Here is a 22,346-nt window from a genome sequence, read left to right as displayed (position 1 = left end):
TTTCCACTCTTCAATCGTCCAATGTTTACGCTCCTTACACCAAGCGAGGCGTCGTTTGGCGTTTACTGGCGTGGTGTGTGGCTTATGAACAGCCACTCGACCATGAAATCCAAGTTTGCTCACCTAACTGTCATAGAACTTGCAGTGGACTCTGAAGCAGTTTGGAATTCCTGTGTGATGGTCTGGATAGATGTCTGCCTATTACACATTACGACTCTCTTCAACTGTCGGCGGTCTCTGTCGGTCAACAAACGAGGTCAGCCTGTACGTTTTTGTGCTGTACGTATCCCTTGAAGTTTCCACTTCACTATCACATCGGAAACAGTGGACCTAGGGATGTTTAGGAGTGTGGAAATCTCGCGTACAGCCGTATAACACAAGTGACACCCAGTCACCTGACTACGTTCGAAGGCCGTGAGTTCCGCGGAGCGCCCCATTCGGCTGTCTCACGATGTCTAATGACTATTGAGGTCGCTGACATGGAGTACCTGGCAGCAGGTGGCAGCACAATGCACCTAATATGAAAAACGTATTTTTTTCGGAGGGTATCCGGATACTTTACTGTCAGTACTGTATCGGCAAGAAACGCAAATAGGTACCAACTGCAACCGTAAATTTTACTGCGGTTCAGTAATACTAAGTTAGTTTAGAGACGAATGAGAGAAGTTAACCATCGGCTGAGGCAGTAGACGAAGTCGTCAGAGAAATGAATAATGACAACAGAATTGGCTGTCTGATTATAACCTAAGTGTTGAAATTGATCATACTAAAAGTTTGCGATTGGACGGAGGCAGTGATCGTTGGCCGCAAAAGACGACTCGAACTGGTTTAAAATGTTATGTTACAGAAAGAAGCTGAAAATTGAGTGATTTTATACTCAACCTCACAGAATTGGCAAGGAAAGGAATATGTTAAAGCGACAGGATGGTTCGAAATCAGTGAATAACTACCATGGTACAACGGGAGCTGTAGAGGGCCAAATCTATGTGGGAACAAAGAAACTGGAATATACTCCCAAAATAATTGCGAAAGTTGAGTGTAAGTTACGTTCTGAGATGAAGAGATTGGGGCACTAAGGGAAGTTGGCCGGCCGTTGTGACCGGGCGGTTCTAGGCGCTTCAGTCTGGAACCGCGCGACCGCTACGGTCGCAGGTTCGAATCCTGCCTCGGGCATGGATGTGTGTGATGCCCTTAGGTTAGTTAGGTTTAAGTAGTTCTTAGTTCTAGGGGACTGATGGCCTCAGATGTTAAGTCCCATAGTGCTCAGAGCCATTTGAACTATTTTTTAGAGGAAGTTGTCGCGGGCAGCATCGAACCAGACGGAAAATTTTTGTTCCTTTTACGACGCCATTCTCTAGTGTACGTAGTCGTTGCACATAGCTAACTGTGACGTAGACACTGCAGTATGACTAACTTCTTCTTACGTAATACTATGGCTGCCCCATAGTCAGAGAGGCCAGGGGCACATTGAGAGGAAAGTCACACAGAATCACAGAGGCGCCGTGCTGAACCAGCGGATGTAGCAGAATTGGTGTAATGATGATTTGGACCCATACTCCAAGGAGCGTAGGGGACGATGCGGAGAACAGCACCGCCGTACTAGGCGAAGTCCTTGCCATTGCCTTCCTCCGACCGTAATGAGGATGAGTGATGATGATGAAGAGGACACAACAACACCCAGTCATCTCGAGGCAGGAAAAACTTCTGTCCCCGCCGGGAATCGAACCCGGGGCCCCGTGCGCGGGAAGCGAGAACGCTACCGCAAGACCACTAGCTGCGGAATTGGAATAATAATAATAATAATAATAATAATAATAATAATAATAATAATAGCCCAATACCACAACAGATAAATGCAGACTTTGTAAACAACAAATAGAAACAGTAGATCACATCACAAGCGGATGTACAATACTAGCAAATACAGAATACCCCAGAAGACATGACAATGTCGCAAAAATAATACATCAACAGCTTGCCTTACAACATAAACTTATAAAACAACACGTTCCTACATACAAGTATGCACCACAAAATGTACTGGAGAATGATGAATACAAATTATACTGGAACAGAACCATTATAACAGATAAAACAACGCCACATAACAAACCTGACATCATACTCACCAATAAAAAGAAGAAATTAACACAACTAATCGAAATATCCATACCCAATACAACAAATATACAAAAGAAAACAGGAGAAAAAATTGAAAAATACATCCAACTGGCTGAGGAAGTCAAAGACATGTGGCATCAGGATAAAGTTGACATCATACCAATTATACTATCAACTACAGGAGTCATACCACACAATATCCACCAATACATCAATGCAATACAGCTACATCCAAACATATATATACAATTACAGAAATCCGTAATTATTGATACATGTTCAATTACCCGAAAGTTCCTAAATGCAATATAACATGTACCGTACAGCAAAAAGGAAGTGACGCTTGATAAAGGTCCGCGTCACTCCATTCTTAACCAGACTTAAAAAAAGTCTGAGAAAGTAAAGAAATAATAATAGTAATAATGTCGCGTGGCACCGCAGCCTCTGCAAGTATTTCCATTGGATGCAATTTCGGCGACTTGCGTGTCCTTGAACCATCGGCATCCGCTCTGCCAGGAACGGTCATCCATCCAAGTACTGATCGAGCGGAAACCTACGTGGCAAGGCCGTTGGCGGCAGAACCGGTAATGTCGAGCAACTGCTAGTACATTTACTGAACATTAAGAACCAGAAGTTATCTACATGTCCACGTACTGTAATAATTTGCATCGCGTTAGTTAGTGTAAATTAAAGTTTTAATGCAGACATTAGAAAAAAGTGTATAGATGACGCCATACAAATAAACATCTGTTGTATCGGGTGTGTAATTTGTTTAATCCTTACGGACTGTAATTATTTCATTTTCTAGTATTGAAATAAACAAACCTTTGTTATGTGCGGTAGGTATAGCTGTGTATATAACACAAAGGAAACCTGTTATAAACCTCATATTTGATATTCTTTATTGTTCAAGATGTCTTGTTTATGGGATTCTTACGAAAGTAGGATTAACAAAGAGACAGGCAATACCAACGAAGAGTGTCACGTTTCGCCACGGTATAGTTTAGTCGGCACGAAACCGTCACGGATATGCTCAACAAACGTCAGTGGCACTCGCAAAAAAAAAAAACAAAAAAAAAAAAAAAAAAAAAGAGCGTTGTGTGACACAGGAAGGATTACTGTTGAAATTCCGATAGCGTCAATTGGATGAAGAGTCTGACGACATACTACTTCCTTCCTCATTTCCCTCGCGAAATGGCCACGATCAGAAAGACAAGAAATTAGAGCTCATGCGGAAGATTTGACAATAGTCGCTTTCCACACGCAACATCTGCGAATGGAGTAGGGTGAGGGGGTGGGGTGTGGACTATTTGGCACCAGTAGTACCGTCCGTCGCACACCGTAAGGAGATTATGGACTGTAGATGTAGATGCAACTGAGACAATGTTACAAGTAGTTTGTGTAGAAGCATTTTATTTGAACAAATACACACAAGTAGAGATTGTGCAGAACCCCGTGCTCGTAAAATGTCGACCCAAGTAACAATTATTGGTTTTGATATTAACATATCTTACTCGGAAAGCCTTCTTTATATAGAACGTTTCGTATTCTTTTCCCAACGGCCTTGCCGCAGTGGTAACAACGGTTCCCGTCAGATCACCGAAGTTAAGCGTTGTAGGTCTGGGCTAGCACTTGGATGGGAGACCATCCGGCCTGCCGAGCGCTGTTGGCAAGCGGGTTGCACTCAACCCTTGTGAGGCAAACTGAGGAGCTACTTGATTGAGAAACTGACATACAGCCGGGAGAGCGGCGTGCTGACCACATGCCGTTCCATATCGGCATCCAGTGACGCCTATTGTCTGAGGATGACACGGCGGCCAGTCGGTACCGTTAGGCCTTCGTGGCCTGTTACGGAGGAGTCTAGTTTAAGTTTTTGTCTTCTTTCATAATTATGTGATTTAGGAGATATCTCTATTCACAGTTATTATTGGTGTCGTGCGAATTACATAAAGTTTGATCCTCAGAATGAATCGCATTCAGAATTTCAGTCTTGGTGTTTTGTAGCTCCGATTTTTCTGCATCCAGAAAACGTTACCAAGAAAAGATGTTACTTATGGAAATTTAACAGACGCAAGAATGGTTCAAATGGCTCTGAGCACTATGCGACTTAACTTCTGAGGTCATTAGTCGCCTAGAACTTAGAACTAATTAAACCTAACTAACCTAAGGACATCACACACATCCATGCCCGAGGCAGGATTCGAACTTGCGACCGTAGCGGTCACGCGGTTCCAAACTGAAGCGCCTTTAAACGCACGGCCACACCGGCCGGCCAGACGCAAGATTTTGTTTCAAAGAAGTATTATTGGCAGGTTTTTCTGGAAATTTGTGGTAAGGTCTTATGGGACCAAACTGCTGAGGCCATCGGTCCATAAGCCTACACACTGCTTAATCTAACGTAAACTAACTTACGCTATGGACGACACACAGACCTATGCCCGAGGGAGGATGCGAACATCCCACGGGGGGAGCCGCACGGACCGTGACAAGGCGACCCAGACCGCGCGACTACCCCGCGCGGCCTTTGGCAGATTTTAAGAAAATCCGGGAAAATTTTGCAAACTCAAAATTCCGCGTGTAAAATTAGAACCTTGCTTTTGAACTATTTATTAAATATATAAACATTAGTTAATCGTAATAACCTCGTTACTGATTGTATCAGTGTGTTGCCTGTAATTCTTGAGTATTATTTTTAAAGTCTTCATTCTGTAATAAACATCATACATCCAAATGAGCAGTTTACTTCAGCAACAGCTTAAATATTAGTATTACAAGGTTGTTTGGTTGGCTGATTTGGGGGAAGGGACGAAACAGCGAGGTCATCAGTCCCATCGCAATTAGGAAAGGATGGGGAAGGAAGTCGACCGTGCCCTTGCAAAGGAACCATCCCTGCATTTGCCTGAAGCGATTAAGGGAAATCACGGAGAACGTAAATCAGGAAATCAGGATGCGGGTTTGAACCGTCGTCCTATCGAATGCAAGTCCAATGTATTAACCACTGCACAACCTCGCTCAGTGGTATTACAAGATGAATATATAAAATATGAGCTCTGAAAAGGACATTATTAACGTCAATCACGAGTCACTGGTACTCATTCAGCAAATATTGTGCTACCTTCTCTCTCCAGAACGGTTACTAAAAGTGTAGTCATTTAATGTCTTAACCCGTGCACTTGGCGGAGGAGAGTGTCAAGTAATTACAATTACTATCTTGTAAATGAATTGCATTGGATATCTGGTTACTTTTGGTCACTTGTAGTACATAGTCGTACTGATGAAGGTGAGACCAGCCGGCCCCAACCCCTTCAGAATAAAATTTATCTTCACAAACCGAACTCGCTTCTTGCCTCGCCACATAGGCCGACCTATCAGTTCAGTATCAGAAGAAATGCGGAACTCTTTATGGATACTCACTACGTCTTATGAGCAAATTTACTCAGAAACTTTTGTCGCCAAAACTGGAAACCATTTCGGTATTAACCACGTACTAACATGACCAATCTCCCTAAGTAGCTAAGAGGCAAAATATCTTTGCGTTCGGAAGAGAAAGATGATGCTTGTAATTTTTTTGAAAACATCTCGCCCTGAGGAAACAGCCTTTCCTTTAATCTTTTGATTCCCAACAATATGAAAAAATATAATTTCAAAATTTTCACGTAATTTACGTTAATTATCGTAGTAAGCAAACAGTACAAGAAGAAATTGGCAAAAGGTAAACAATCTGTTGTTTTAAGGAGGTGGTTTTACTTTGGAACCACATGGACATAAGTTTTCAGCCATCCATCATTTCGTGTGGTATATTTGAAAGCAGACATAATCTCACATCACGAAACTTCCATGAACTCATAACGCCTGCAGCAAATTATAGTCCTAAATAACAAGCAAAAATGAACCTCAAATTTTGTTTCTTGACTTCAGACTGTCGATAATACTCATAAAAGCACTAGTAGAAATTCAAATTTATGTTACAATAACTTAGATATATTTACTTTCACTGTTAATGCTGTCCTCAATATGGCCACCATAAAAAAAGTATGTCAGAATCTCATGCAATCATGTAACACAATCTGTTCGCCGACTGTTGCTTTGAGCGCTATGAGCAACTGCTACATAGTGCTACATTCCCAGAAGTACCTAATTGCACGAAGTGCAAGTCTCTGTTTCGCTGTACCATCGGTGGTTTCATCCGAAAAGGAATGGTACTTCAAAAAAAAATCAATGAAAGCGTAGTTTCTGGTAGAAACCAAAGGGGCTCAAAACATTAATGATTGCCACAAAACGAGCCACTCTTTTTTGAACTTTTGCGATGTCCTCCATTATTCCTGTTTGGTAGGGATCCATTAAACGCAGCAATACTCCAAAAGAGGACAGTCTCTCTTATTTCAAAATAATAGGTGCTCCTTCAGTAAAGAAACTCATTTAAGCTGCATTGTGTTCCCCCGCTAGCAATACTCACAAGGAGAACACGGGCAAGGCCATAACCCAACTTTCCAGAATTTTACCGACCGGGTTGGCGCAGTGACTAGCACACTGGACCCGCATTCGGGAGGACGACAGTTAAAGCCCGCGTCCGGCCATCCTGATTTACTTTATTTATTTATTTATTTATTTATTTATTGTTCCGTGGGACCACGTTTAGGAGAAGTCTCCATGGTCATGGAACGAGTCAATACATGAAATTATAACATGATTGTAGAAACAGATAAAATGAAATATAAGAAACGTATTCAGGCGACAAGTCGTTAGTTTAAATAAAGAAATCAAGAATGTAACACTGGAATTTGCTTAATTTTTTAGCTCTTCCAGGAGCCCCTCGACAGAATAGAAGGAGTGAGCCATGAGGAAACTCTTCAGTTTAGACTTAAAAGTGTTTGGGCTACTGCTAAGATTTTTGAGTTCTTCTGGTAGCTTATTGAAAATGGATGCAGCAGAATACTGCACTCCTTTCTGCACAAGAGTCAAGGAAGTGCATTCCACATGCAGATTTGATTTCTGCCTAGTATTAACTGAGTGAAAGCTGCTAACTCTTGGGAATAAGCTAATATTGCTAACAACAAATGACATTAAAGAAAATACATACTGTGAGGGCAATGTCAAAATTCCCAGACTATTGAATAGGGGTCGACAAGAGGTTTTCGAACTTACACCATACATAGCTCGAACAGCCCGTTTTTGAGCCAAAAATACCCTTTTTGAATCAGAAGAATTACCCCAAAAAATAATACCATATGACATAAGCGTATGAAAATATGCGAAGTATACTACTTTTCGTGTTGAAATGTCACTTATTTCAGATACTGTTCTAATGGTAAATAAAGCGGCATTTAGTTTCTGAACAAGATCCTGAACATGGGCTTTCCACAACAGCTTACTATCTATCAGTACGCCTAGGAACTTGAACTGTTCCGTCTCGCTTATAACATGCCCATTCTGTCTGATTAAAATGTCAGTTCTTGTTGAATTGTGAGTTAGAAACTGTAAAAACTGAGTCTTACTGTGATTTAGCATCAAATTATTTTCCACAAGCCACGAACTTATATCATGAACTACATTATTTGATAATGTTTCAATATTACACACAAGATCCTTCACTACCAAGGTGGTGTCATCAGCAAACAGAAATATTTTTGAATCACCTGTAATACTAGAAGGCATATCATTTATATAAACAAGAAACAGCAGAGGCCCCAGCACCGACCCCTGGGGAACGCCCCATTTAACAGTGCCCCATTGGGACTGAACATCATTACCACTCTGAATATTGCGGAGGATTACCTTCTGCTTTCTGTTCTTAAAGTAGGAGGCGAACCAATAGTAAGCTACTCCCCTTACTCCATAATGTTCCAACTTCTGCAGTAATATTTTGTGGTCAACACAGTCAAAAGCATTCGTTAAATCAAAGAAAACACCTAACGATCGCAACCTTTTATTTAATCCGTCCAAAACCTCACAGAGAAAAGAGACTATAGCATTTTCAGTTGTTAAGCCATTTCTAAAACCAAACTGTACATTTGACAGCAAATTATGTGAATTTAAATGCTGCAGTAACCTTGTATATACAACCCTCTCGATAACTTTAGTAAACACCGATGGCATAGAAATAGGTCTATAATTGTCAACATTATCCCTGTCTGCCTTTTTATAAAGTGGCTTCACTACCGAGTACTTTAATCGGTCAGGAAACCGACCACTCCTAAAGGAAAAGTTACAGATATGGCTAAGTACTGAGCTAACATACGTGGAACAATACTTCAGTATTCTGCTAGATACCCCGTCATATCCATGTGAGTTCTTGGTCTTTAGTGATTTAATTATTAACTCAATCTCCCTCTTGTCAGTATCATGGAGGAGCATTTCAGGTAACAGTCTCGGAACACTTTTTTCTAAGAGCGCTATATGATTCCCTGTTGGGACTAGGTTTCTATTTAGTTCACCTGCTATATTCAGAAAGTGATTATTAAGTACTGTACATATATGCGACTTATCAGTAACACGGACATCCCCACTACGCACTGATTCTATATTCTCGACCTGTCTCTGCAGACCAGCCATTTCCTTTACGACTGACCATATGGTTTTAATTTTATCCTGAGACTTAGCTATTCTATCGGCATACCACATACTTTTTGCCTTCCTAATAACTTTTTTAAGCACCTTACAATACTGTTTGTAATGGGCTGCTGCATTTAGATTTTGACTGTTTCTAACGTTTTGATATAATTGCCACTTTGTTCTACAAGATATTCTTATCCCATTAGTCAGCCACCCAGGCTCCCTGTTTGTGCTAGTACCCTGTTTTGAACGTTCTAACGGAAAGCAACTTTCAAAGAGCACGAGAAAAGTCTTGAGGAAAGCATTATATTTATCGTCTACTGTATCAGCACTATAAACATCTTGCCACTCTTGTTCCTTGATAAGGTTTACAAAAGTCTGTACAGCAACTGGATCAGCTTTCCTAAAAAGTTGGTAACTATATTTAACATGTGTTGCAGCACAAAAATCTTTTAGGCTTAAAATTTGTGCATCATGATCTGAAAGGCCATTCACCTTTTTGCTAACAGAATGCCCTTCTAATAATGACGAATGAACAAAAATATTGTCTATGGTTGTTCTACTGTTCCCTTCCACTCTCGTTGGAAAAAATACGGTTTGCATAAGATTATATGAATTAAGGAGGTCTACCAGCATCCTTTTCCTTGCACAATCACTTATACAATTAATATTGAAGTCACCACATATAACTAACTTTTTGTATTTCTTATAAAGTGAACCAAGAACCACCTCTAGCTTTAGCAAAAATGTTGTGAAATCGGAGTCTGGGGATCTATAAATAACAACAGTAAGAAGTTTAGCTCCACTAAATTTAACCACACCTGCACAACATTCAAACACCTTTTCAGTGCAGTACTTTGAAACATCAATTGACTCAAATGGGATACCGTTTTTCACATACATGGCTACTCCCCCACACCGCAAAGAGCTCCTAGAAAAGCTGCCAGCCAACCTGTATCCTGGTAAAGGAAGCCTCTGAATTATCTCCTTATTTAAGAAGTGTTCAGATATACCAATAATTTCAGAGTCAACATCTATAAGCAGTTCACTAACTTTATCTCTAATACCTTGTATATTTTGATGAAATATACTAATTCCCTCATTAATCGGATACCCAAGCTTTGTAGAAAGTGGTTTCTTTGTTAGAGAGACTTCCCTTAAGCAGGAATACCTATCAGCTGACTTCAATCTAAAAAAGGTACAGCTCTAACACCCACAACTACCGGAATTTTCCCATGAGTGATCCCACCACCCCCACCTATGCTGTCACCTATAAGTTTTGCCAACCTCCCCTTCCCATACCTGTTGAGGTTACCTGTTACCTAAATCGCGTAAGGTCAATGCCCGGGTAGTTCCTTAAGAAAAGGGCACGGGCGCCTTCCTTCCCGAATCCTATGGGACCGATGACCTCACTGTTTGGTCCCATCCCCCGAATCTATCAATCAATCAATCAACCAACCAACCAACCAAACCAGAACTTTGCTCAGTGGAAGAGGGGAGTCGAAATACCCGAACACGTGTCTTGGCATATACATGTCTTTGAAAAACCGAAGCTCAAAGTTTTTAGAGATATTTTCCTGTTCTTTAAATTACTTTTATCGCACAATATCCTCAAACGAAATGGTGGCACAGTGGTTAGCGCCGCGGCTTTTTAATTTCGTCCCCTGTGTTCAAAACCTAATTATTACTTTAATTTTTGTTTTTCATTTATATACCACTGTCTGTAGGAGATTACTACAGTAAAGTTTTCTTGTGTACACTGATATAACGTTGTCCTTATTCGTCCACTAACTGTATATCAGATGAACGAATTTTAAAAGAACGACAAACTTATTTGAAATTTTTTTCGGTGAAATATCTGTAGTGTATCTTGATTTATAATCGATTGCGTGCGTCAGTTTTTGTAAAAATGATCTGTTGTGCATGGTTCGCTGCGAAATTATTGCCAACGCGTGAAACTTTCACCAGCCTTAACGACAGTTCTTTCCCCAGTGAGATTTATGCGAAGAAATGTCACTGTAGCAAACTGGCCTTCGCGCGATGCTCGTGGTGTTCGCAATATCTGTGTTTCGCATGTTTTGCGTTCGATATCATCCAAGAGAATGCACCAACTCTTGCTCAAGAATAAACGTAAGAATAAAATATAAGAATAATAGGACTAATGTAAGAAATACAAGAATATGAGAATTAAAAAGAAATTGTAACACCTGAAAATACCATATTCGCATATACACTACTGGCCATTAAAATTGCTACATCACGAAGATGACGTGCTACAGACGCGAAATTTAACCGACAGCAAGAAGATGCTGTGATATGCAAATGATTAGCTTTTCAGAGCATTCCCACAAGTCTGGGACGGTGGCGACACCTACAACGTGCTGACATGAGGAAAGTTTGCAACCGATTTCTCATACACAAACAGCAGTTGACGGCGTTGCCTGGTGAAACGTTGTTGTGATGCCTCGTGTAAGGAGGAGAAATGCGTACCATCACGTTTCCGACTTTGATAAATGTCAGATTGTAGCCTATCGCGATTGCGGTTTATCGTATCGCGACATTGCTGCTCGCGATGATCGAGATCCGATGACTGTTAGCAGAATATGCAATCGGTGGGTTCAGGAGGGTAATACGGAACGCCGTGCTGGATCCCAACGGCCTCGTATCACTAGCAGTCGAGATGATTGGAATCTTATCCGCATGGCTGTAACGGTTCGTGAAGCCACGTCTCGATCCCTGAGTCAACAGATGGGGACGTTCGCAAGACAACAACCATCTGCACGAACAGCTCGACGACGTTTGAGCAGCGTGGACTATCAGCTCGGAGACCATGTCTGCGGTTACCCTTGACGCTACATCACAGACAGCAGCGCCTGCGATGGTGTACTCAACGACGAACCTGGGTACACGAATGGCAAAACATCATTTTTTCGGATGCATCCAGGTTCTGTTTACAGCATCATGATGGTCACATCCGTGTTAGGCGACATCGCGGTCAACTCACATTGGAAGCTTGTATTCGTCATCGCCATACTGGCTTATCACCCGGCGTGATGGTATGGGGTGCCACTGGTTACACGTCTCGGTCAACTCTTGTTCGCATTGACGGCACTTTGAACAGTGGACGCTACATTTCAGATGTGTTGCGACCCGTGGCTCTACCCTTCATTCGATCCCTGAGAAACCCTACATTTCATCAGGTTAATGCACGACCGCATGTTGCAGGTCCTGTACGGGCCTTTCTGGATACAGAAAATGTTCGACTGCTGCCCTGGCCAGCGCATTCTCCAGATCTCTCACCAATTGAAAACGTCTGGTCAATGGTGGCCGAGCAGCTGGCTCGTCACAATACGCCAATCACTACGCTTGATGAACTGTGGTATCGTGTTGAAGCTGCATGGGCAGCTGTACCTGTACACGCCTTCCAAGCTCCGTTTGACTCGCTGCCTAGGCGTATCAAGGCCGTTATTACGGCCAGAGGTGGTTGTTCTGGGTACTGATTTCTCAGGATCTATGCACCCAAATTGCGTGAAAATGTAATCACATGTCAGTTCTAGTATAATATATGTGTCCAATGAATACCCGTTTATCATTTGCATTTCTTCTTGGTGTAGCAGTTTTAATGGCCAGTAGTGTATTATACTCCTATAATATATGTGTGACACTTACTGTGAAATCCAGTTGTAATTTTAGAATTAATATAACGCCTTTGATCCCGTAATTTGATAATAAATCTTCCTGTGGTAACATTCTACGGATATGGGTAGATAAACGAAAATAATAAAAACAAAATAAACGAAAGAATAATCAGGTTTCGAAACGGGTTGCATAGTTAAAAATATGCGACTCTAACTGCCGAGTCGGCGTTTTGCCTGACGATGCCGTGCCGTTAAAGGCACGGATAGTACTTCGAAAATTTTGACCTTCGTTGTTTCAAAAGCGGTCTAGTATCTATGGGTAAGCCGAGACATGTGTTGCTCATTTTGACTCCTCTTCCACTGAGCGAAATTTCTGGGAAATCGAGTGACGGGATTTTCCATGTTCTCCTCGTCTTTTCCATGTTCCCGTCGTCTCTTACAAGCCGTCACGCATGCAACAAGGTGTCTTAAACGACCATCTCAACTAGGTGCAGGTGTCTCGCTCGAACAGGCACTTGGAAAGTCGTTACGCCGAAGTGATGGAAATAGAGATGTCACACAGTAGAGGAAACACTCCAGTTGCCGCGCTGTAATATTGACACAAGTTTGCAGCCGGCGGGATGGACCGGGATTAAAGCAGCAGGAAGATCCCGGGAACGCAGCCGGGGTGCTCCGGAGAACAGAACAGAGGAGAGGGAGAGAGGAGAGAATAGGCAGGAGAGAGGGAGAGGGAGAGCCGCCTGTCGCCCACGCTTTCAATTTGCCGCCCCCGCGGCCACCAAATTCGGTTTGCAGCGAGCCAGCTGCGGCGCGGCGCTTTTTAAAGTGATTCTCCGGCGGTGGTACGTGCCGCGATTAAAGTCTTCTGCGGTCCGCAGAGAGGCAGGGAAGCAATGGCGAGAACGACTGGGGAGGAGTCCGGCCCAGCCCAGAACGGCAAATTGGAATTTGTGGTTCTCCTGTGCTCTGGTGACACGTTGGCTCCGACGTAGCTCCTGTCCTCAGCCAGAGCGTGTCTCGCATCCGAATGATGCCTGGGCCTACGCTGACGTCACAAATGTTAAGACATCATGATGTTATGACATCAGTAATTAACTCATACATTAGCTTCAAAAGCTAAAAATCTCTAAAAATCTCTCGTGTCACATTTCTGAATTTTTTCTCTCACAAGGAACTCCGTGAGTGCGAGGTCGCTAAAGGCCAACAATGTTTACAGCATTTAACGCCCCAGATATTGTCTACCATACAGCTACAATATTGGTTGCTAATGGCAACAGGGGGCGGGGCTGCAAGTATCCAGTGGTGAGCACAGCATGAAGATACAGGGCGTAGTTCAACTGCTTAGCCGACGAGTAACTCACAACAATACTACACTACTGGACATTAAAATTGCTACACCCAGAGGAAATGCAGATGATAAAAGCGTAGTCATTGGACAAATATATTATGCTAGAACTGACATGTGATTACATTTATACGCAATTTGGGTGCATATATCCTGAGAAATCAGTACCCAGAACAACCACCTCTGGCCGTAATAACGGCCTTGATACGCCTAGGCATTGAGTCAAACAGAGCTTGGATGGCGTGTACAGGTACAGCTGCCCATGCAGCTTCAACACGACACCACAGTTTATCAAGAGTAGTGACTGGCGTATTGTGACTAGCCAGTTGCTCGGCCCGGCCGAAGTGGCCGTGCGGTTCTAGGCGCTGCAGTCTGGAACCGCGAGACCGCTACGGTCGCAGGTTCGAATCCTGCCTCGGGCATGGATGTGTGTGATGTCCTTAGGTTAGTTAGGTTTAACTAGTTCTAAGTTCTAGGGGACTAATGACCTCAGAAGTTGAGTCCCATAGTGCTCAGAGCCATTTGAACCAGTTGCTCGGCCACCATTAACCAGACGTTTTCAATTGGTGAGAGATCTGGAGAATGTGCTGGCCAGGGCAGCAGTCGAACATTTTATATATCCAGAAATGCCCGTACAGGACCTGCAATATGCGGTCGTGCATTATCCAGCTGAAATGTAGGGTTTCGCAGGGATCGAATGAAGGGTAGAGCCACGGGTCGCAACACATCTGAAATGTAACGTCCACTGTTCAAAGTGCCGTCAGTGCGAACAAGAGGTGACCGAGATGTGTAACCAGTGGCACCCCATACCATCACGCGGGTGATACGCCAGTATGGCGATGACGAATACACGCTTCCAATGTGAGTTCACCGCGATGTCGCCAAACACGGATGCGACATCATGATGCTGTAAACAGAACCTGGATGCATCCGAAAAAATGATGTTTTGCCATTCGTGTACCCAGGTTCGTCGTTGAGTACACCATCGCAGGCGCTGCTGTCTGTGATGTAGCGTCAAGGGTAACCGCAGACATGGTCTCCGAGCTGATAGTCCACGCTGCTCAAACGTCTTCGAGCTGTTCGTGCAGATGGTTGTTGTCTTGCAAACGTCCCCATCTGTTGACTCAGGGATCGAGACGTGGCTGCACGATCCGTTACAGCCATGCGGATAAGATTCCAATCATCTCGACTGCTAGTGATAAGAGGCCGTTGGGATCCAGCACGGCGTTCCGTATTACCCTCCTGAACCCACCGATTCCATATTCTGCTAACAGTCATTGGATCTCGACCAACGCGAGCAGCAATGTCGCGATACGATAAACCACAATCGCGATAGGCTACAATCCGACCTTTATCAAAATCGGAAACGTGATGGTACGTATTTCCCTTCCCTACACGAGGTATCACAACAACGTTTCACCAGGCAGCGCCGGTCAACTGCTGTTTATGTATGAGAAATCGGTTGGCAACTTTCCTCATGTCAGCACGTTGTAGGTGTCGCCACCGGCGCCAACCTTGTGTGAATGCTCTGAAAAGCTAATCCTTTGCATATCACCACATCTTCTTCCTGTCGGTTAAATTTCGCGTCTGTAGCACGTCATCTTCGTGATGTAGCAATTTTAATGGCCAGTAGTGTAAATTGCTAGTGGTGTTGATACAATGCAGAGCAATGGCAACGATAAACGTAGCAAACATTACGTTATATTCAACAGCAGTCGCCAAAGTTGACATTTCGTCAGAAAGGAACCCGAGGAATTTCGCAGAGCTGGAAATGGTGGCGATGGCTCTAAGCACTATGGGACTTAACATCTGGGGTCATCAGTCCCCTCGACGTAGAACTACTTAAACCTAACTAACCTAAGGACATCACAGAAATCCATGCCCGAGGCAGGATTCGAACCTGCGACCGTAGCAGCAGCGCGGTTCCGCACAGCGGCCGGCTGAGTGAGAAATAAGCGGCAGATGAAATATTAGCAAGGAATGTGGGTGTTGTATACGCTCGACTGTGCGGACAATGCTCATGATGACGATACTTGCTTAACAAGTAGAAGTGATATCGAAGCAGGTGTCGAGCCATGTGGTTAGTCATCCTTGTCGGACAGGGGTCACAAATCCCGTGTGCAGTGAAAAGTAGTGAAGGACATTTGTCGTTCAAGGAGCGGGTACTAAACATAATTACATACATGGAAGATAAGCCGCAGCATAGTAAAAAAATTATGAACAGATTTCGTATAAGGCCGCAGCAATATAACCGTGTAATGTATACGAAAAACAACGGATATTCAAGGGAGGTCAAGGAGCACTTGTCACAAAAACTGGTGTTTGTGCGTTTCGAGGATGCTCGATACAATTTACAGTATGTGCATGATAGTGGCCTACTACTGCATGCACATAAAGCTCCGCGCGACATAGATGAGAGTTATCTCAGGGTAAGCAGTGGATGGTTGTATAAATTCGAACTGTGCCCCAGAATTGGAAAACGTAAGCTAACGGAATTTCAAACAAAACGTCACCTCGACGGCGCTCAGCAAACAGCGGAACCGGCCCGAAAATCTGTGCATCAGATAAACAAAATTACCCCATCGTTCAGTGAGGAATCTGTTTTCAAGTCCGACCAATCGGAATTTGAAAAGGAAAAGCATACGAAAGTTACCCGGGAAATTAGAGATACCGAGACAGTTGTATCAGCATCAACTAACACCAAGACCTTAACGCATTCGAATGCAATTAAGCCGACTGTTAATCTGGATGATAAATTGGCTTTGAAAGTTATTCATTGTGCTACGAGATGTTCGAGGTGCTCTGCCCCCCTACGATTATTTGTCGTGTGCGTGATCTTGTAAGGGCAGTAGGGAATATTTACGTCTCAGCAAGCAAGAGTGTGGAAAACACATCTTCAGCTACACTTTAAAGGTTAGCCTGTTTCAGGATAAGCCCCCAGAGTGTTTCGCGTTCGGTTGCATGCCATCACATTCCATCAGTTCTCATCCCCCGTTATAGTAATATAATTGTATAAGCATTCTTTACGTGGGGCTGAACGACCTCCGCGGTTTGTAATTCCCAATAAGTTAGCCTTCGATTTTGATGGTGCGAACCTTTGTGATCAATGTGGTGCACCATTTTTTATTTGGTGTTCGTGGTGCAAGTTAATAGTTTGCTTTGAACATTTCTACATCTCATTTCATACGTCCCGTAGAAGGTTGATCTCTGCACCTCCCGGGCACAAATTTTCTGTCGCGCTCGTGACGCAAACGGTGGGTCACTAGCAGCTACTATTTTTCTGTCATAACTGTTAACACAGCACTTTCAAATGAGTCTTACTAAGGCCGGGCTTGTCAGTCTTACATGTCCTGCGCAACTCAACTCCTAAAAGACGCACATGAAAATGACTTACCATTCTAAGATAAATTATGGCATAATTTATGCGGGGACACCTCCAAAACAAATACTATTAGAGTATTCAGGATTCAGAAAAGACCATTAAGAATGATGGGAAACATTAAATGGAGAGAATAATATAGGGTAGCATTTAAAGCACTTCAGATACTAAACTAACTAAACTGAACTCCGTCCGAACAGGCCTTGGAACGCTCAACGGAACCGGCCGGCCGCTGTGTCATCCTCAGCCCACAGGCATCACTGGATGCGGATATGGAGGGGCAAGTGGGCAGCACACCGCTCTGCCGCCGTCAGTCAAGCAGCTGCTCAGTTTGCCTCACAAGGGCTGAGTGCACCCCGCTTGCCAACAGCGCTCGGCGGACTGGATGGTCGCCCATCCAAGTGCTAGTCGAGCCCGACAGCGCTTAACTACGTTGATCTGACGGAAACCGGTGTTATCATTACAGCAAGGCCGTTGGCCTCACATACTAAACTACCAACCATATTTCTTTGTGAGTTACTATGTTCGACAACAATCAGATAAGTTACTTATATGTTACCGAGTCTCGACACGAGAGAGGTCGAATGGGTATTTGGACCTTCCTAAACAGAACTACTTTCATGAGTCCGGACACAACACTGACATTCAAATCAGTCGTTCTATGCAGGCCAAACCCTAAAAAGATTCCCTTCAAAATAGAGAGATAAAACTAAAAAATTCAAAAAATCTCTGCAGATATTTTTGATACAAGTCTGTTTCTAGATTATAAACGACTTTATCTGCACTAAAGTGTAAAATTCCGCTGTAATACTGTACACAAAATGAGATGAGCTTCCATAAATCCTAAAGAGAGAAAAACGAACTCACAAGCAATATACGAGTACAATGAAGAGCTTAAGAAATTGGTACACCTGCCTAACATCGTCTAGGGCCCCCGTGCGCACGCATAAACGCCGCAACACGACGTGGCATGGATTCGACGAATGTCTGAAGTAGTGCTGGAGGGAATTGACACCATGAATCCCGCAGGGCTGTCCATAAATCCGGAAGAGTACAAGGGAGTGGAGATCTCTTCTGAACAGCATGTTGCAAGGCATCCCAGAATCGCTCAGTAAAGTTCATGTCTGGGGAGTTTGGTGGCCAGTGGGAGTGTTTAAACTCACAAGAGCGTTCCTGGAGGCTCTCTGTGGCGATTTTGGACGTGTGGGGTGTCGCATTGTCCTGCTGCAAGTGGCCAAGTCCGTCGGAATGCACAATGGGCATGAATGGATGCAGGTGATGCTTACGTACATGTCACCTGTCAGTCTTATCAGGGGTACCACTTCGTCCCAACTGCACACGCCCCACACAATTGCAGAGCCTCCACCAGCTTGAACAGTCCCCTGCTGACATGCAGGGTCCATGGATTCATGACGTTGTCTCCATATCCGTACACGTCCATCCGCTCGACACAATTTGAAACGAGACTCGTCCGACCAGGCAATATGTTTCCAGTCATCAACAGTCCAATGTCGGCGTTGACGAGGCGTAAAGCCTTGTGTCGTGCAGTCATCAAGGGTACACGAGTGGGCCTTCGGCTCCGAAAGCCCATATCGATGATGTTTCGTTGAATGGTTCGCACGCTGGCACTCACTGATGAAAAAGCATTGAAATCTGCCCGCAATTTGCAAGGGTTGCACTTCTATCACATTGAACGATTCTTATAGTCGTCGTTGGCCCCGTTCTTGCAGGATCTTTTTCCGGCCGCAGCGATGTCGGAGATTTGATGATTTACCAGATTCCTGATATGGCCGTGCAGGAAAATCCCCACTTCATCGCTACCTCGGAGATGATGTGTCCCATCGCTCGTGCGCCGACTATATCACGACGTTCAAACTCACTTAAATCTTGATAACCTGTCATAGTAGCGGCAGTAACCGATCTAATAATTGCGCCACACACTTGTTGCCTTGTACAGGCGTTGCCGACCGCAGCGCCGTATTCTGCCTGTTTACATATATATCTGTATTTGAATACGCATGTCTATACCAGTTTCTTTGGCACTTCAGTGTACAATATTGAAGTGTATTACTATAATTTGCTAAATGCTAGTTATTAGACATGTGTATACTTCAACGGGCTTGTGATACAAATGTGACTTGATCCATTCAACGTGTATTGTCTGTGGATCCAATAACCAGTACATTACAATACAATATAAATGAATTTTGAATCTTTCATAGATCAGTTAGTTCGGTTTCGTATGCGGTGTTGGCGCACGTCAGTCAGTTTTCTCGTGAAATGTACCGGAACAGCGGTGCGAGGATGTGGATATCTATGCCATTTTTGTACATGGGTCGAGCATGAGAAACTGACAAGAGATCTTTGATCACAATGAGATGTTATCCACAGATGTTCAATGTATAACCTGCCCTCAGTGTCATCGTCTCGCGTCTCGATCACGTTCCCCCACACAAATGGAAGGAGTCGTATACCTTCACCGTGTCCATCTCTATCGATGTCTCACAAAACCGCCCTATGGCACGGTTGATGTCTTGTCTTGCGTTGGAGCTCGTGCCACGAAGAGTTTTCTTCCTTTTGGCGAACAGGCCGTAGTCGCACGGACTTACATCGGGTGAATACGGTGGATGTTCCAGTACCTCACACCCCCACGTACACAGGAGCTCCTGCACGTGATTCGCCCTGCGGTAACGTGCACTGTCATGAAGGACGGTGGGATGCAGTTGCAGAAGGGGCCATCCCTTCTTCTGAGAAGATACTGTAGCTATATTGTGTGTACCCAAATGCACAAGAAATTCCAGTTTCTGCGCCGGAAGAGAGGGAAAAATCGGTTAAAAATCTAGGTCGAACAAGTATTTTGACATTCCTTAAAAAAAAAAAGTTCAAATGTGTGTGAAATCTTATGGGACTTAACTGCTAAGGTCATCAGTCCCTAAGTTTACACACTACTTAACTTAAATTATCATAAGGACAAACACACACACACCCATGCCCGAGGGAGGACTCGAACCTCCGCCGGGATCAGCCGCACAGTCCATGACTGCAGCGCCTTACACCGCTCGCCAAATCCCGCGCTGACATTCCTAAACTACACAGTTCTTAAACTATATGGAGTGTAACCTAGCGCACATCCAGCCATAGAGTTAAGAGTTCCGTAGCCCAGTTGCCTAGGCTACATAATACAGGGTGTCAATTAATGAACTATGTGAAATAAAATTCTGATAACATGTGAACGGTTTGCGTTAGGACGTTCAAACTGCACGATTGGCCGCGGTGCATGTTGGGAATTAGTATGCGCATGGTTTGGTTTAGTCCACTTTCATTTGGATGAGAAACCGCGTTTCGCGATCGAGGCGACTCCTCACCCTCAACGGGTGAATGTGTGGTGTTCAACGTCCAGTCACGGAATAATCGGTGGGATACTCCTTGATGGTAGAGTGACTACCGAACTGTACGTGAAGGCTTTGGAAGATGATTTCATCCCCATACCCAAAGTGACCCTGATTTCGACAAGATGGGGTTAACGCAAGACGGAGCTCGACCCCGTCGAAGCAGGAAAGTGTTTGATTTCCTTGTGGAGCACTTTGGGGAACCCAGAGGCTACTGTCGTGGGTCTCGATTGGCCACCATATTCTCCAAATCCGAACACATGTGACTCGTTGATGTGGGGCTATATTAAAGACAAGGTGTACAGCAATAACTCCAAAACCATTACTGAGTTGAAAACAGCCATTCAGAAGGTCATAAATAGCATGTCCCGACACTTCAGCGGGCCATTCAGAATTCCGCTATTAGTCTGCGTCATATCATCTCCAATAATGGCAGGCATATCGAACATGTCATAACCTAAATCCGAATATCTGTAGTGAGGTTAAATGCTGAATAAAGTGTGTGCGTGCCGTATTTTGTTACTAAAGTTTTTTTTTTTCATATAGTGCAATAATCGTCACCCTGTACCTTGCCAATCAAGGGGAGGAGACCTATTTTGGTTCAGTGCTAGGCTGTTAAGACTTAGTTTTATCGATCGATTTGATGATTGTTTTCGAATGTTTCCTTCATCCATATTCATATTAATAAACTGAAAGGATGTCCTTATACGTACTTAGAAATACATTACATAAAATGTCTACTAGATAACTATCAAACTTCTAAGATGCAGTAAGAGTGCGAGATTCGTGTCAAATTTATGCTTTGGGGCACGACATGCGCTCAAACTCAACCAATCCGTTGCATAAAAAAAGTCTTAGGGAATTTTCCCCCCTCGTGAATAAATTTCTATGGACGCCCACGTGTGAAATGGTAACCTGATTTAGCACGTGTGTGTGTGTGTGTGTGTGTGTGTGTGTGGTGTCGCCAGGATAGCCGAGAGCGTTAACGCGCTGTTTCCTGGACTCGTGTAGGCGCGCCGGACCCGGCTCGAATCCGCCCGGCGGATTAACGACGACGGCCGGTGTGCCGGCCAGCCTGGATGTGGTTTTTAGGCGGTTTTCCACATCCTACTAGGTGAATGTCGGGCTGATCCCCACGTCCCGCCTCAGTTACACGACTCGGAGACATTTGTAAGACATTCACACTAGTTCACAATTTACACTAGACACAGACAGGTGGGGTACACTGATTCCGTCCCGGGGGGGGTGGCGGCAGGAAGAGCATCCAGCCACCCCTAAAACAATTAACCATGCCAATTCCGCCCTTAACCCTGCCGACCGTGCTCACAATGCGGGATAAAGGCGGCAGCAAAAGAAAGCAAAGAAAGAACATGTGTGTGTGGTGTACCGAGATCCGACGTCCAGTAGTGTACCCAGCACGTCTTGTAACCGCGGTTAAAGGTGCGGCGAGCACTGGCAGCGGTTCGCGGGCCTGTAATCAGTGCACTTGTTGGACAGCTTCCCGTCTAAACGCAGCGCTGGCACTGGCTGCCAGCTCCCATCGCCGTGGTAACCTGTAAACACGGCACGGCTGCCACCTGCTCTTACCTGTCTCATCTACACCACGCCGTCGCGTATGCGTCACCAGCATATCCGGGGAGTGGGTGGCGACTTGCTTCAACCATAACACCCGGATACACAATTTTAAAACTAGTGCAGCCACAGCTAAAGTTGTTATACGTAACTTGACCAAATTCATCAGTAAACCAGATATTTACATACAGGTGTTAAAACTGTTAAAATATGAAACTGAATGAAAAATCCAGTTGTCCGCTGTAGCTGCATTTATTTCAGTCGATTATTTTTATTTCTCAAGCCCTCCAAGACCCAAAATTTTGCTAGCTATCATTTACGAGGGACATCGTTTGTTGCTTGATGTAGGG

The 22,346-nt window shown here is 44.0% G+C and overlaps 1 pseudogene; it reads left to right on the top strand.

Moving 5' to 3' along the window:
• Window positions 1–3,675: 3,675 nt before the first annotated feature.
• On the top strand, window positions 3,676–3,793 carry LOC126209241 (5S ribosomal RNA; annotated as a pseudogene).
• Window positions 3,794–22,346: the final 18,553 nt, after the last annotated feature.

This window comes from Schistocerca nitens, chromosome 1, assembly GCF_023898315.1.
Source record: "Schistocerca nitens isolate TAMUIC-IGC-003100 chromosome 1, iqSchNite1.1, whole genome shotgun sequence".
Lineage (NCBI taxonomy): Eukaryota > Metazoa > Arthropoda > Insecta > Orthoptera > Acrididae > Schistocerca > Schistocerca nitens.
The sequence above is the reverse complement of the archived record's forward strand: the minus strand, read 5'-3'. Positions and strand labels throughout refer to the sequence as shown.